Raw genomic sequence first — 12,417 nt, forward strand, 5'->3', positions numbered from 1 at the left:
TCTTTCCCACTTGTTTGCATGCTATTCTGGCAGTTGGACTGAGCAACTGTAGTTCAGTTAGTTCCTTCTTATCGAAATAAACATATTTCCAGATACCATCCTACACGCAAGCTCTACTCTACTAATAATATTCTCCTGTCTTCCTATCTGGTCACCTCTTTTCACTCCCGCTTACAAGACTTCTCTGAATCCTCTCCCCTCGTCTGGAACTCCCTCCCTAAATGTATCCGCCACTCACCCACACTTACTCTTTTTAGGTGCAATCTACAAACTCTCCTCTTCAGGCAAGCATACTCTCCTACCTAGGACACTTCCTGCTGACCACCATTTCTACCACCCCACACACAGCTTCCCAAGATTTCTTCGATATATCCTCAATTTCAGTCATTTGTTACTTGTTATGTATCATTACTCCCTTGTGTTGTTTTCCTCCTCTGTCATTTTTGGTTAATCTATTAATAGACTCCCTGAAGGGAAACCAGAAATGTGACTAAATGTTAGACCAGCACTGCTGTCTATGTACGCCTCCGTATAGTGCACTGCTGTCTATGTACGCCTCTGTATAGTGCACTGCTGTCTATGTACGCCTCTGTATAGTGCACTGCTGTCTATGTACGCCTCTGTATAGTGCACTGCTGTCTATGTACGCCTCCGTATAGTGCACTGCTGTCTATGTACGCCTCCGTATAGTGCACTGCTGTCTATGTACGCCTCTGTATAGTGCACTGCTGTCTATGTACGCCTCTGTATAGTGCACTGCTGTCTATGTACGCCTCCGTATAGTGCACTGCTGTCTATGTACGCCTCCGTATAGTGCACTGCTGTCTATGTACGCCTCCGTATAGTGCACTGCTGTCTATGTACGCCTCTGTATAGTGCACTGCTGTCTATGTACGCCTCCGTATAGTGCACTGCTGTCTATGTACGCCTCCGTATAGTGCACTGCTGTCTATGTACGCCTCTGTATAGTGCACTGCTGTCTATGTACGCCTCTGTATAGTGCACTGCTGTCTATGTACGCCTCCGTATAGTGCACTGCTGTCTATGTACGCCTCTGTATAGTGCACTGCTGTCTATGTACGCCTCCGTATAGTGCACTGCTGTCTATGTACGCCTCTGTATAGTGCACTGCTGTCTATGTACGCCTCCGTATAGTGCACTGCTGTCTATGTACGCCTCTGTATAGTGCACTGCTGTCTATGTACGCCTCTGTATAGTGCACTGCTGTCTATGTACGCCTCTGTATAGTGCACTGCTGTCTATGTACGCCTCTGTATAGTGCACTGCTGTCTATGTACGCCTCTGTATAGTGCACTGCTGTCTATGTACGCCTCTGTATAGTGCACTGCTGTCTATGTACGCCTCCGTATAGTGCACTGCTGTCTATGTACGCCTCTGTATAGTGCACTGCAGTCTATGTACGCCTCTGTATAGTGCACTGCTGTCTATGTACGCCTCCGTATAGTGCACTGCTGTCTATGTACGCCTCCGTATAGTGCACTGCTGTCTATGTACGCCTCTGTATAGTGCACTGCTGTCTATGTACGCCTCTGTATAGTGCACTGCTGTCTATGTACGCCTCCGTATAGTGCACTGCTGTCTATGTACGCCTCTGTATAGTGCACTGCTGTCTATGTACGCCTCCGTATAGTGCACTGCTGTCTATGTACGCCTCTGTATAGTGCACTGCTGTCTATGTACACCTCCGTATAGTGCACTGCTGTCTATGTACGCCTCTGTATAGTGCACTGCTGTCTATGTACGCCTCTGTATAGTGCACTGCTGTCTATGTACGCCTCTGTATAGTGCACTGCTGTCTATGTACGCCTCTGTATAGTGCACTGCTGTCTATGTACGCCTCTGTATAGTGCACTGCTGTCTATGTACGCCTCTGTATAGTGCACTGCTGTCTATGTACGCCTCCGTATAGTGCACTGCTGTCTATGTACGCCTCTGTATAGTGCACTGCTGTCTATGTACGCCTCCGTATAGTGCACTGCTGTCTATGTACGCCTCTGTATAGTGCACTGCTGTCTATGTACGCCTCTGTATAGTGCACTGCTGTCTATGTACGCCTCTGTATAGTGCACTGCTGTCTATGTACGCCTCTGTATAGTGCACTGCTGTCTATGTACGCCTTTGTATAGTGCACTGCTGTCTATGTAGGCCTCTGTATAGTGCACTGCTGTCTATGTACGCCTCTGTATAGTGCACTGCTGTCTATGTACGCCTCTGTATAGTGCACTGCTGTCTATGTACGCCTCTGTATAGTGCACTGCTGTCTATGTACGCCTCCGTATAGTGCACTGCTGTCTATGTACGCCTCTGTATAGTGCACTGCTGTCTATGTACGCCTCTGTATAGTGCACTGATGTCTATGTAGGCCTCTGTATAGTGCACTGATGTCTATGTACGCCTCTGTATAGTGCACTGCTGTCTATGTACGCCTCTGTATAGTGCACTGCTGTCTATGTACGCCTCTGTATAGTGCACTGCTGTCTATGTACGCCTCTGTATAGTGCACTGCTGTCTATGTACGCCTCTGTATAGTGCACTGCTGTCTATGTACGCCTCTGTATAGTGCACTGCTGTCTATGTACGCCTCCGTATAGTGCACTGCTGTCTATGTACGCCTCCGTATAGTGCACTGCTGTCTATGTACGCCTCTGTATAGTGCACTGCTGTCTATGTACGCCTCTGTATAGTGCACTGCTGTCTATGTACGCCTCTGTATAGTGCACTGCTGTCTATGTACGCCTCTGTATAGTGCACTGCTGTCTATGTACGCCTCTGTATAGTGCACTGCTGTCTATGTACGCCTCTGTATAGTGCACTGCTGTCTATGTACGCCTCTGTATAGTGCACTGCTGTCTATGTACGCCTCTGTATAGTGCACTGCTGTCTATGTACGCCTCCGTATAGTGCACTGCTGTCTATGTACGCCTCCGTATAGTGCACTGCTGTCTATGTACGCCTCTGTATAGTGCACTGCTGTCTATGTACGCCTCTGTATAGTGCACTGCTGTCTATGTACGCCTCTGTATAGTGCACTGCTGTCTATGTACGCCTCTGTATAGTGCACTGCTGTCTATGTACGCCTCTGTATAGTGCACTGCTGTCTATGTACGCCTCTGTATAGTGCACTGCTGTCTATGTACGCCTCCGTATAGTGCACTGCTGTCTATGTACGCCTCCGTATAGTGCACTGCTGTCTATGTACGCCTCTGTATAGTGCACTGCTGTCTATGTACGCCTCTGTATAGTGCACTGCTGTCTATGTACGCCTCTGTATAGTGCACTGCTGTCTATGTACGCCTCTGTATAGTGCACTGCTGTCTATGTACGCCTCTGTATAGTGCACTGCTGTCTATGTACGCCTCCGTATAGTGCACTGCTGTCTATGTACGCCTCCGTATAGTGCACTGCTGTCTATGTATGCCTCTGTATAGTGCACTGCTGTCTATGTACGCCTCTGTATAGTGCACTGCTGTCTATGTACGCCTCTGTATAGTGCACTGCTGTCTATGTACGCCTCCGTATAGTGCACTGCTTTCTATGTATGCCTCTGTATAGTGCACTGCTGTCTATGTACGCCTCCGTATAGTGCACTGCTGTCTATGTACGCCTCCGTATAGTGCACTGCTGTCTATGTACGCCTCCGTATAGTGCACTGCTGTCTATGTACGCCTCCGTATAGTGCACTGCTGTCTATGTACGCCTCTGTATAGTGCACTGCTGTCTATGTACGCCTCCGTATAGTGCACTGCTGTCTATGTACGCCTCTGTATAGTGCACTGCTGTCTATGTACGCCTCTGTATAGTGCACTGCTGTCTATGTACGCCTCTGTATAGTGCACTGCTGTCTATGTACGCCTCTGTATAGTGCACTGCTGTCTATGTACGCCTCCGTATAGTGCACTGCTGTCTATGTACGCCTCTGTATAGTGCACTGCTGTCTATGTACGCCTCTGTATAGTGCACTGCTGTCTATGTACGCCTCTGTATAGTGCACTGCTGTCTATGTACGCCTCTGTATAGTGCACTGCTGTCTATGTACGCCTCCGTATAGTGCACTGCTGTCTATGTACGCCTCTGTATAGTGCACTGCTGTCTATGTACGCCTCTGTATAGTGCACTGCTGTCTATGTACGCCTCTGTATAGTGCACTGCTGTCTATGTACGCCTCTGTATAGTGCACTGCTGTCTATGTACGCCTCTGTATAGTGCACTGCTGTCTATGTATGCCTCTGTATAGTGCACTGCTGTCTATGTACGCCTCCGTATAGTGCACTGCTGTCTATGTACGCCTCCGTATAGTGCACTGCTGTCTATGTACGCCTCCGTATAGTGCACTGCTGTCTATGTATGCCTCCGTATAGTGCACTGCTGTCTATGTACGCCTCTGTATAGTGCACTGCTGTCTATGTACGCCTCTGTATAGTGCACTGCTGTCTATGTACGCCTCCGTATAGTGCACTGCTGTCTATGTATGCCTCTGTATAGTGCACTGCTGTCTATGTACGCCTCTGTATAGTGCACTGCTGTCTATGTAGGCCTCTGTATAGTGCACTGCTGTCTATGTACGCCTCTGTATAGTGCACTGCTGTCTATGTACGTCTCTGTATAGTGCACTGCTGTCTATGTACGCCTCTGTATAGTGCACTGCTGTCTATGTACGCCTCTGTATAGTGCACTGCTGTCTATGTATGCCTCTGTATAGTGCACTGCTGTCTATGTACGCCTCTGTATAGTGCACTGCTGTCTATGTACGCCTCCGTATAGTGCACTGCTGTCTATGTACGCCTCTGTATAGTGCACTGCTGTCTATGTACGCCTCCGTATAGTGCACTGCTGTCTATGTACGCCTCCGTATAGTGCACTGCTGTCTATGTACGCCTCTGTATAGTGCACTGCTGTCTATGTACGCCTCCGTATAGTGCACTGCTGTCTATGTACGCCTCCGTATAGTGCACTGCTGTCTATGTACGCCTCTGTATAGTGCACTGCTGTCTATGTACGCCTCTGTATAGTGCACTGCTGTCTATGTACGCCTCTGTATAGTGCACTGCTGTCTATGTACGCCTCTGTATAGTGCACTGCTGTCTATGTACGCCTCTGTATAGTGCACTGCTGTCTATGTACGCCTCTGTATAGTGCACTGCTGTCTATGTACGCCTCTGTATAATGCACTGCTGTCTATGTACGCCTCTGTATAGTGCACTGCTGTCTATGTACGCCTCCGTATAGTGCACTGCTGTCTATGTACGCCTCTGTATAGTGCACTGCTGTCTATGTACGCCTCTGTATAGTGCACTGCTGTCTATGTACGCCTCTGTATAGTGCACTGCTGTCTATGTACGCCTCTGTATAGTGCACTGCTGTCTATGTACGCCTCTGTATAGTGCACTGCTGTCTATGTACGCCTCTGTATAGTGCACTGCTGTCTATGTACGCCTCTGTATAGTGCACTGCTGTCTATGTGCGCCTCTGTATAGTGCACTGCTGTCTATGTACGCCTCTGTATAGTGCACTGCTGTCTATGTGCGCCTCTGTATAGTGCACTGCTGTCTATGTACGCCTCTGTATAGTGCACTGCTGTCTATGTACGCCTCTGTATAGTGCACTGCTGTCTATGTACGCCTCTGTATAGTGCACTGCTGTCTATGTACGCCTCTGTATAGTGCACTGCTGTCTATGTACGCCTCCGTATAGTGCACTTATATCATTTTGAAGTATAGACGTGTTTTATGTAGCAGTGCTATGTAATTTTATATCGCAATAAAATACTTTAAGGGCTCATGCACACTAGAGGCGTTTTTTGGAATTTTTTAAGCGCAGGCGATTTGTACAAATGGCTAGGGATGCTCACCGTGTTCCGCGGAATTCCGTTTTCCGCGATTCCGGACAGAATTTGGTGATTCCGTTCCGTCGCATTGGAACGGAATTGCCATAGTGCTATTGCGGATATTTCGCGGAACAATGCGTAATTCCGGCGGAATGCAGAATTTTGTACGCCAAACACAAGGAAGCCCCTAGAAGAAGTTTAAAGTGAAAACAACACGATTTCTTCATGAAAATCGGAATTATTTCTGCACCAATTACAGTGTTAACAAAAACCAATCAATCCTATGTTAGCAACCAGCTCCCTAGCTATCTCACCTATCCCAACCATTGACACCTCCTGCGGTGCCAAAACCACCTCCATGGAACCACCGCCAGGTCCCATGGCTTAAGCGACACCTCCTGCGGCGCCAAAACCACCTCCATGGAACCACCGCCAGGTCCCATGGCTTAAGCGACACCTCCTGCGGCGCCAAAACCACCTCCATGGAACCACCGCCAGGTCCCATGGCTTAAGCGACACCTCCTGCGGTGCCAAAACCACCTCCATGGAACCACCGCCAGGTCCCATGGCTTAAGCGACACCTCCTGCTTCCCAAAAAAATAATAAATAAATAAATAAATAAAAATTCAAAAAAAAAAAAAAAAAGACCAGGGGAACAGCCACTAGGTCCCATTTAGCATAAACAAGGTTTCATTTGCGATTATTTTAATTTTTTTGCCGGAATGCGGAATTCCGCGGAAGTGTAATGGTGACGATGCAATTCCAGAACGGAATTTGCTCATTCCGATCATCCCTACAAATGGCCCTAAAAGCGCTTACACCATGCTTTCCAATGAGATAGTTCTCATTGGGGCGTTCCGTTTGCTCGCCGCTGACAAAAGCGTTGCATGGACTATTTTCAGGGCGATTTGCCCTGAATGGAAGGTATAGGGAAATCGCAAAGTGCGTGAAAAAGTGCTTTGTATAGCGATTTCCCCAGCACTTTAATGAATAAATATATATTGTATTTATTCATTTCGGGGGCAAAATAATCACTTCCTGACTGACGTCAGGAAGTGATTTAAATAATTGCTCCGCTAAAGCGCATATAGTAGTAGAAAAAAGTATAAAAATTTAAAGCACAACCGAGGTGACATGTGACATGCTGAGATAGACATGTGTATATACAGTGCCAAGCACACAAATAACTAGGCTGTGTTCCTTTTTTTCTTTCTCTGCCTGAAAGAGTTAAACATCAGGCAGGTTTCTGTCTGGGTCAGGACTGGGTCAGACTATAACATAGCCCTCACTGATAAGTAATTACAGCCATAAAACACTATCTCATCAGTGTATTTTCACCTCGGAAGTCCTTTAAAAACCCCAGTCCAGGGCTTGCTAGATCACGCCTGCTGTCCAGGCTTCTTGCACCTTACTAAGTCACTCTCTAGTCTTTTTAAAGTGATCCTGAGATGAGGGGGACTGAAAGTTTTACACATACCTGGGGCTTCCTCCAGCCCCCTCCACGCAGATTGCTGCCACGCCAGCGTCTAAATCCTCCTAAATGCTCTGTTCACCGGCGGCCAGTCAGCGCAGGTGCAGTGCGGTCAGGCGCGTTCACCCATCTTGCTCCTGAAGCTGGGAGCATTCTACTACGCCTATGCAGTAGTACTGCCAGACGCAGACTGCTACCGGTGACGGGAGCACGGAGGGGCGGGCGCAAGCAGCCAGGCCACCAATGCGCAGTACGCCTGACTGGCCGCGGAGAACGGGGCTGACACTGCACCATCTAGGAGGATTTAGACGCCGGCGTGAGAGCAATCTGCGCGGAGGAGGCTGGAGGAAGCCCCAGGTATGTGTAAAACTTTTAGGGCTCGTTTCCACTGTTGCGACGCGATTTCGCCGGCATTCCGACGCTTGTAAAAACGCATGCGGATGCGTTTCCGCATGCGTTTTTACCCGCGATTTCGCGTGCGATTTCGCATGGCAGGGTGCCATGCGAAATTAATCATGACACTGCCAGGGCAAAATAACATTGAAAAAGGTGCGAAATCGCACGCGAATCGCGGGTAAAAACGTATGTAAAAAACGCATGCGTTTTTACTATTAAATACATTAGCGGCGATTCGCACGGATTCCCGACGCAGGCAAATTCGGTGGGTCCCGTCGTGCAGATTTGGCCCGCCGCCAAATCGCTCCCGCACGCCGCACATGTGGAAACAGCCCCGGCCACTTCAATGTACCAAGCGAATCCGCATCTCGTCGCCGCATGCGGATTTGCTATGGTGGAAACGAGCCCTTAGTCCTCTTCCTCTCAGGTTCACTTTAAAGAGACACTGTAACAAAAAAAAAACAGACCCTGGGGGGTACTTACCTCATTCTCTGATTGGCTTATTCATTCGAGTCTTCTGATTGGCTTAAAATGATTGAATATCGGTATAGCGTAATTCCCTCCTACCGCTTACCACACTACAAATCCTGATTCTCTGATTGGCTTATTCCGCACTCTGATTTCCACATTCCGATTTCCGATCGGATATGCGGAAATTTCCATTCGGAATGAGCATCCCTACTTTTCACCTCAGTCGGCAGAACCTGCTGTGCTGTAAATTCTTGGAATGCTTTGATCTCTCTCTACTAGCGTAATAATACTAGCAGAAAATATAGAATCTGAAAGCAGAAGTCTTCTTTTAGTGTCTCACACTGTTCCCTAGAGAAACGTGGCCATAAATACACATTACAGCTGTACTAATTAGAAGCCAAGGAAATGTAACAAATAAGAAATAAAAAAAAAATATGTGCTGAAATAAATTGGCCTGGAGCAAGCCTCTAAATAAAATAAGATCTAAAGGGTTAAAAGAACAATTATGAGTATTATAACTAATAATATTAACCACTTAAGGACCGCAGTCTTTTCACCCCTTAAGGACCAGAGCCTTTTTTCCATTCAGACCACTGCAGCTTAAATGGTTTATTGCTCAGTCATACAAGCTACCATCTAAATAAATTTTACCTCCTTTTCTTGTCACTAATACAGCTTTCTTTTGGTGCTATTTGATTGGTGCTGCGATTTTTACTTTTTATTCTATTCATCAAAAAAGACATGAATTTTGGCAAAAAAATGATTTTTTTAACTTTCTGTGCTGACATTTTTCAAATAAAGTAAAATTTCTGTATACATGCAGCGCGAAAAATGTGGACAAACATGTTTTTGATTAAAAAAAACCCATTCAGTGTATATTTATTGGTTTGGGTAAAAGTTATAGCGTTTACAAACTATGGTGCAAAAATTGAATTTTCCCATTTTGAAGCATCTCTCTCATTTCTGAGCAACTGTCAGGTTTCATGAGGTGCTAGAATTCCAGGATAGTATAAATACCCCCCAAATGACCCCATTTTGGAAAGAAGACACCCCAAAGTATTCACTAAGAGGCATGGTGAGTTCATAGAAGATTTTATCTTTTGTCACAAGTTAGCGGAAAATGACACTTTGTGACAAAAAAAATAAATAAAAAAAAGTTTCCATTTCTGCTATCGCCGTACTCAGGAGAAATAGTATAATGTATTTTGGGGTGTATTTTTACACATACCCATGATGGGTGGGAGAAATATCTCTGTAAATGAGATTTCTTTTGATTTTTTTACACACAATTGTCCATTTAAAGAGATATTTCTCCCACCCAGCATGGGTATGTGTAAAAATACACCCCAAAACACATTATACTACTTCTCCTGAGTACGGCGATACCACATGTGTGACACTTTTTTGCACCCTAACTGCGCTGAGGGGCCCAAAGTCCTATGAGTACCTTTAGGATTTCACAGGTCATTTTGAGGAATTTATTTTCTAGACTACTCCTCACGGTTTAGGGCCCCTAAAATGCCAGGACAGTATAGGAACCCTACAAGTGACCCCATTTTAGAAAGAAGACACCCCAAGGTATTCCGTTAGTAGTATGGGGAGTTCATAGAAGATTTCAATTTTTTTTCACAAGTTAGCGGAAATTGATTTTTATTGTTTTTTTCACAAAGTGTCATTTTCCACTAACTTGTGACAAAAAATAAAATCTTCTATGAATTCCCCATACACCTAATTGAATACCTTGGGGTGTCTTTTTTCTAAAATGGGGTCACTTGTGGGGTTCCTATAATGCCCTGGCATTTTAGGGGCCCTAAACCGTGAGGAGTAGTCTAGAAACCAAATGCCTCAAAATGACCTGTGAAATTCTAAAGGTACTCATAGGACGTTGGGCCTCTTAGCGCACCTAGGTTGCAAAAAAGTGTCACACATGTGGTATCGCCGTACTCAGGAGAAGTAGTATAATGTGTTTTGGGGTGTATTTTTACACATACCCATGCTGGGTGGGAGAAATATCTCTGTAAATTAAAATGTTTTGATTTTTTTTACACACAATTGTCCCTTTACAGAGAGATTTCTCCCACCCAGCATGGGTATGTGTAAAAATACACCCCAAAACACATTATACTACTTCTCCTGAGTACGGCGATATCACATGTGTGACACTTTTTTGCAGCCTAGGTGCGCTATGGGGCCCAACGTCCTATTCACAGGTAATTTTGAGGCATTTGGTTTCTAGACTACTCCTCACGGTTTAGGGCCCCTAAAATGCCAGGGCAGTATAGAAACCCCACAAGTGACCCCATTTTAGAAAGAAGACACCCCAAGGTATTCCGTTAGGTGTATGGTGAGTTCATAGAAGATTTTATTTTTTGTCACAAGTTAGTGGAAAATGACACTTTGTGAAAAAAACAATACAAATCAATTTCCGCTAACTTTTGACAAAAAATAAAATCTTCTATGAACTCGTCATACACCTAACGGAATACCTTGGGGTGTCTTCTTTCTAAAATGGGGTCACTTGTGGGGTTCCTATACTGCCCTGGCATTTTAGGGGCCCAAAACCACGAGGAGTAGTCTGGAAACCAAATGCCTCAAAATGACTGTTCAGGGGTATAAGCATCTGCAAATTTTGATGACAGGTGGTCTATGAGGGGCCGAATTTTGTGGAACCGGTCATAAGCAGGGTGGCTTCTTAGATGACAGGTTGTATTGGCACTGAAGTGCAGGAATGTTCTCAATTGCCATGACCTGGACATGGCAATTAAGTCGTACCAGCAGTGATCAGAAAAAAAATTTCTGTCACTGCGGTGGGGCGGGTGAGGGTTTGGCCGGGTGATCAGAAGCCCGCAGGGGGCATATTAGGGCCTGATCTGATGGGTAGCAGTGACAGGTGGTGACAGGGGGTGACGGGGTGGTTGATAGGTGATCAGTAGGTGATTACAGAGGAGAATATATGCAAGCAATGCACTGGCGAGTTGATCAGAGGGGGTCTGGGGGGCTAATTTAGGGTGTGGGCAGGTGATTGGGTGCCCGCAAGGGGCAGATTAGTGTCTGATCTGATGGGTAGCAGTGACAGGTGGTGACGGGGTGATTGATGGGTGATCAGTGGATGATTAGAGGGGAGAACAGATGTAAACAATGCACTTTCAGAGGTGATCTGAGGGTGGGTCTGCACGCAATCTGAGGGTGTGGGTGGGTGATCAGGTGCCCACAAAAGGCAGGTTAGGGTCTGATCTGATGGGTGGCAGTGACAGGTGGTGACAGGGGGTGATTGATGGGTGATTGACAGGTGATCAGTGGGTGATTATAGGGAAGAATAGATGTATACAGTACACAGGGGGGAGGGTCTAGGGAGGATCTAAGGGTGTGGGGGGGGGGGTGTGTTCAGGAGCCCCCAGGGGGCAGTTTAGGACCTAATCTAAAAAATAGCGTTGAGATAGTGACAGGGAGTGATTAATGGGTGATTAGGGGGGTGATTGGGTGCAAACAGGTGTCCCAGGGGTGGGCAGGGGGGGTCTGATGGGTGCAGTGGGCGATCAGGGGGCAGGATCAGTGTGCTTGGGTACTTACTAGGAGGGCTGCAACCTGCCCTGGTGGTCCCTCAATCACTGGGACCACCAGGGCAGGAGGCAGCCTGTATAATACGCTTTGTATACATTACAAAGCGTATTATCCGCTTTACATGCGGAAGATCGGGGGTTAACAACCTGCCGCCGCTGCTACTTGGCTGGTGGGTTGACGTCGCGGGTGGGCACTTTCAGCGTGCGATCCCCGGCCAGCTAGTCCGCAACGAGCCGCCGCCGATCGGCGTATTGCGCGGTCGTTGCGGGCTCCACTTTGCCGCCGCCCCTAGGTAGGGGCAGTCGGCAAGTGGTTAAAATCACAATCCAGTAATATATATATATATATATATATATATATATATATATATAGATCTATATATATATAGATCTATATATATATACATCTATATATATATAGATCTATATATATATATAGATCTATATATATATAGATCTATATATATATATATATAGATCTATATATATATAGATCTATATATATATATATATATATAGATCTATATATAGATCTATATATATATATATATAGATCTATATATATATATATATATATATAGATCTATATATATATATATATATAGATCTATATATATAGATCTATATATAGGTGGTTGGGAGGGGATCAAGGGATACATGGGGGGGGGAGAGCT

This window comes from Hyperolius riggenbachi, chromosome 7 (genome assembly GCF_040937935.1).
Source record: "Hyperolius riggenbachi isolate aHypRig1 chromosome 7, aHypRig1.pri, whole genome shotgun sequence".
Taxonomy (NCBI): Eukaryota; Metazoa; Chordata; class Amphibia; order Anura; family Hyperoliidae; genus Hyperolius; species Hyperolius riggenbachi.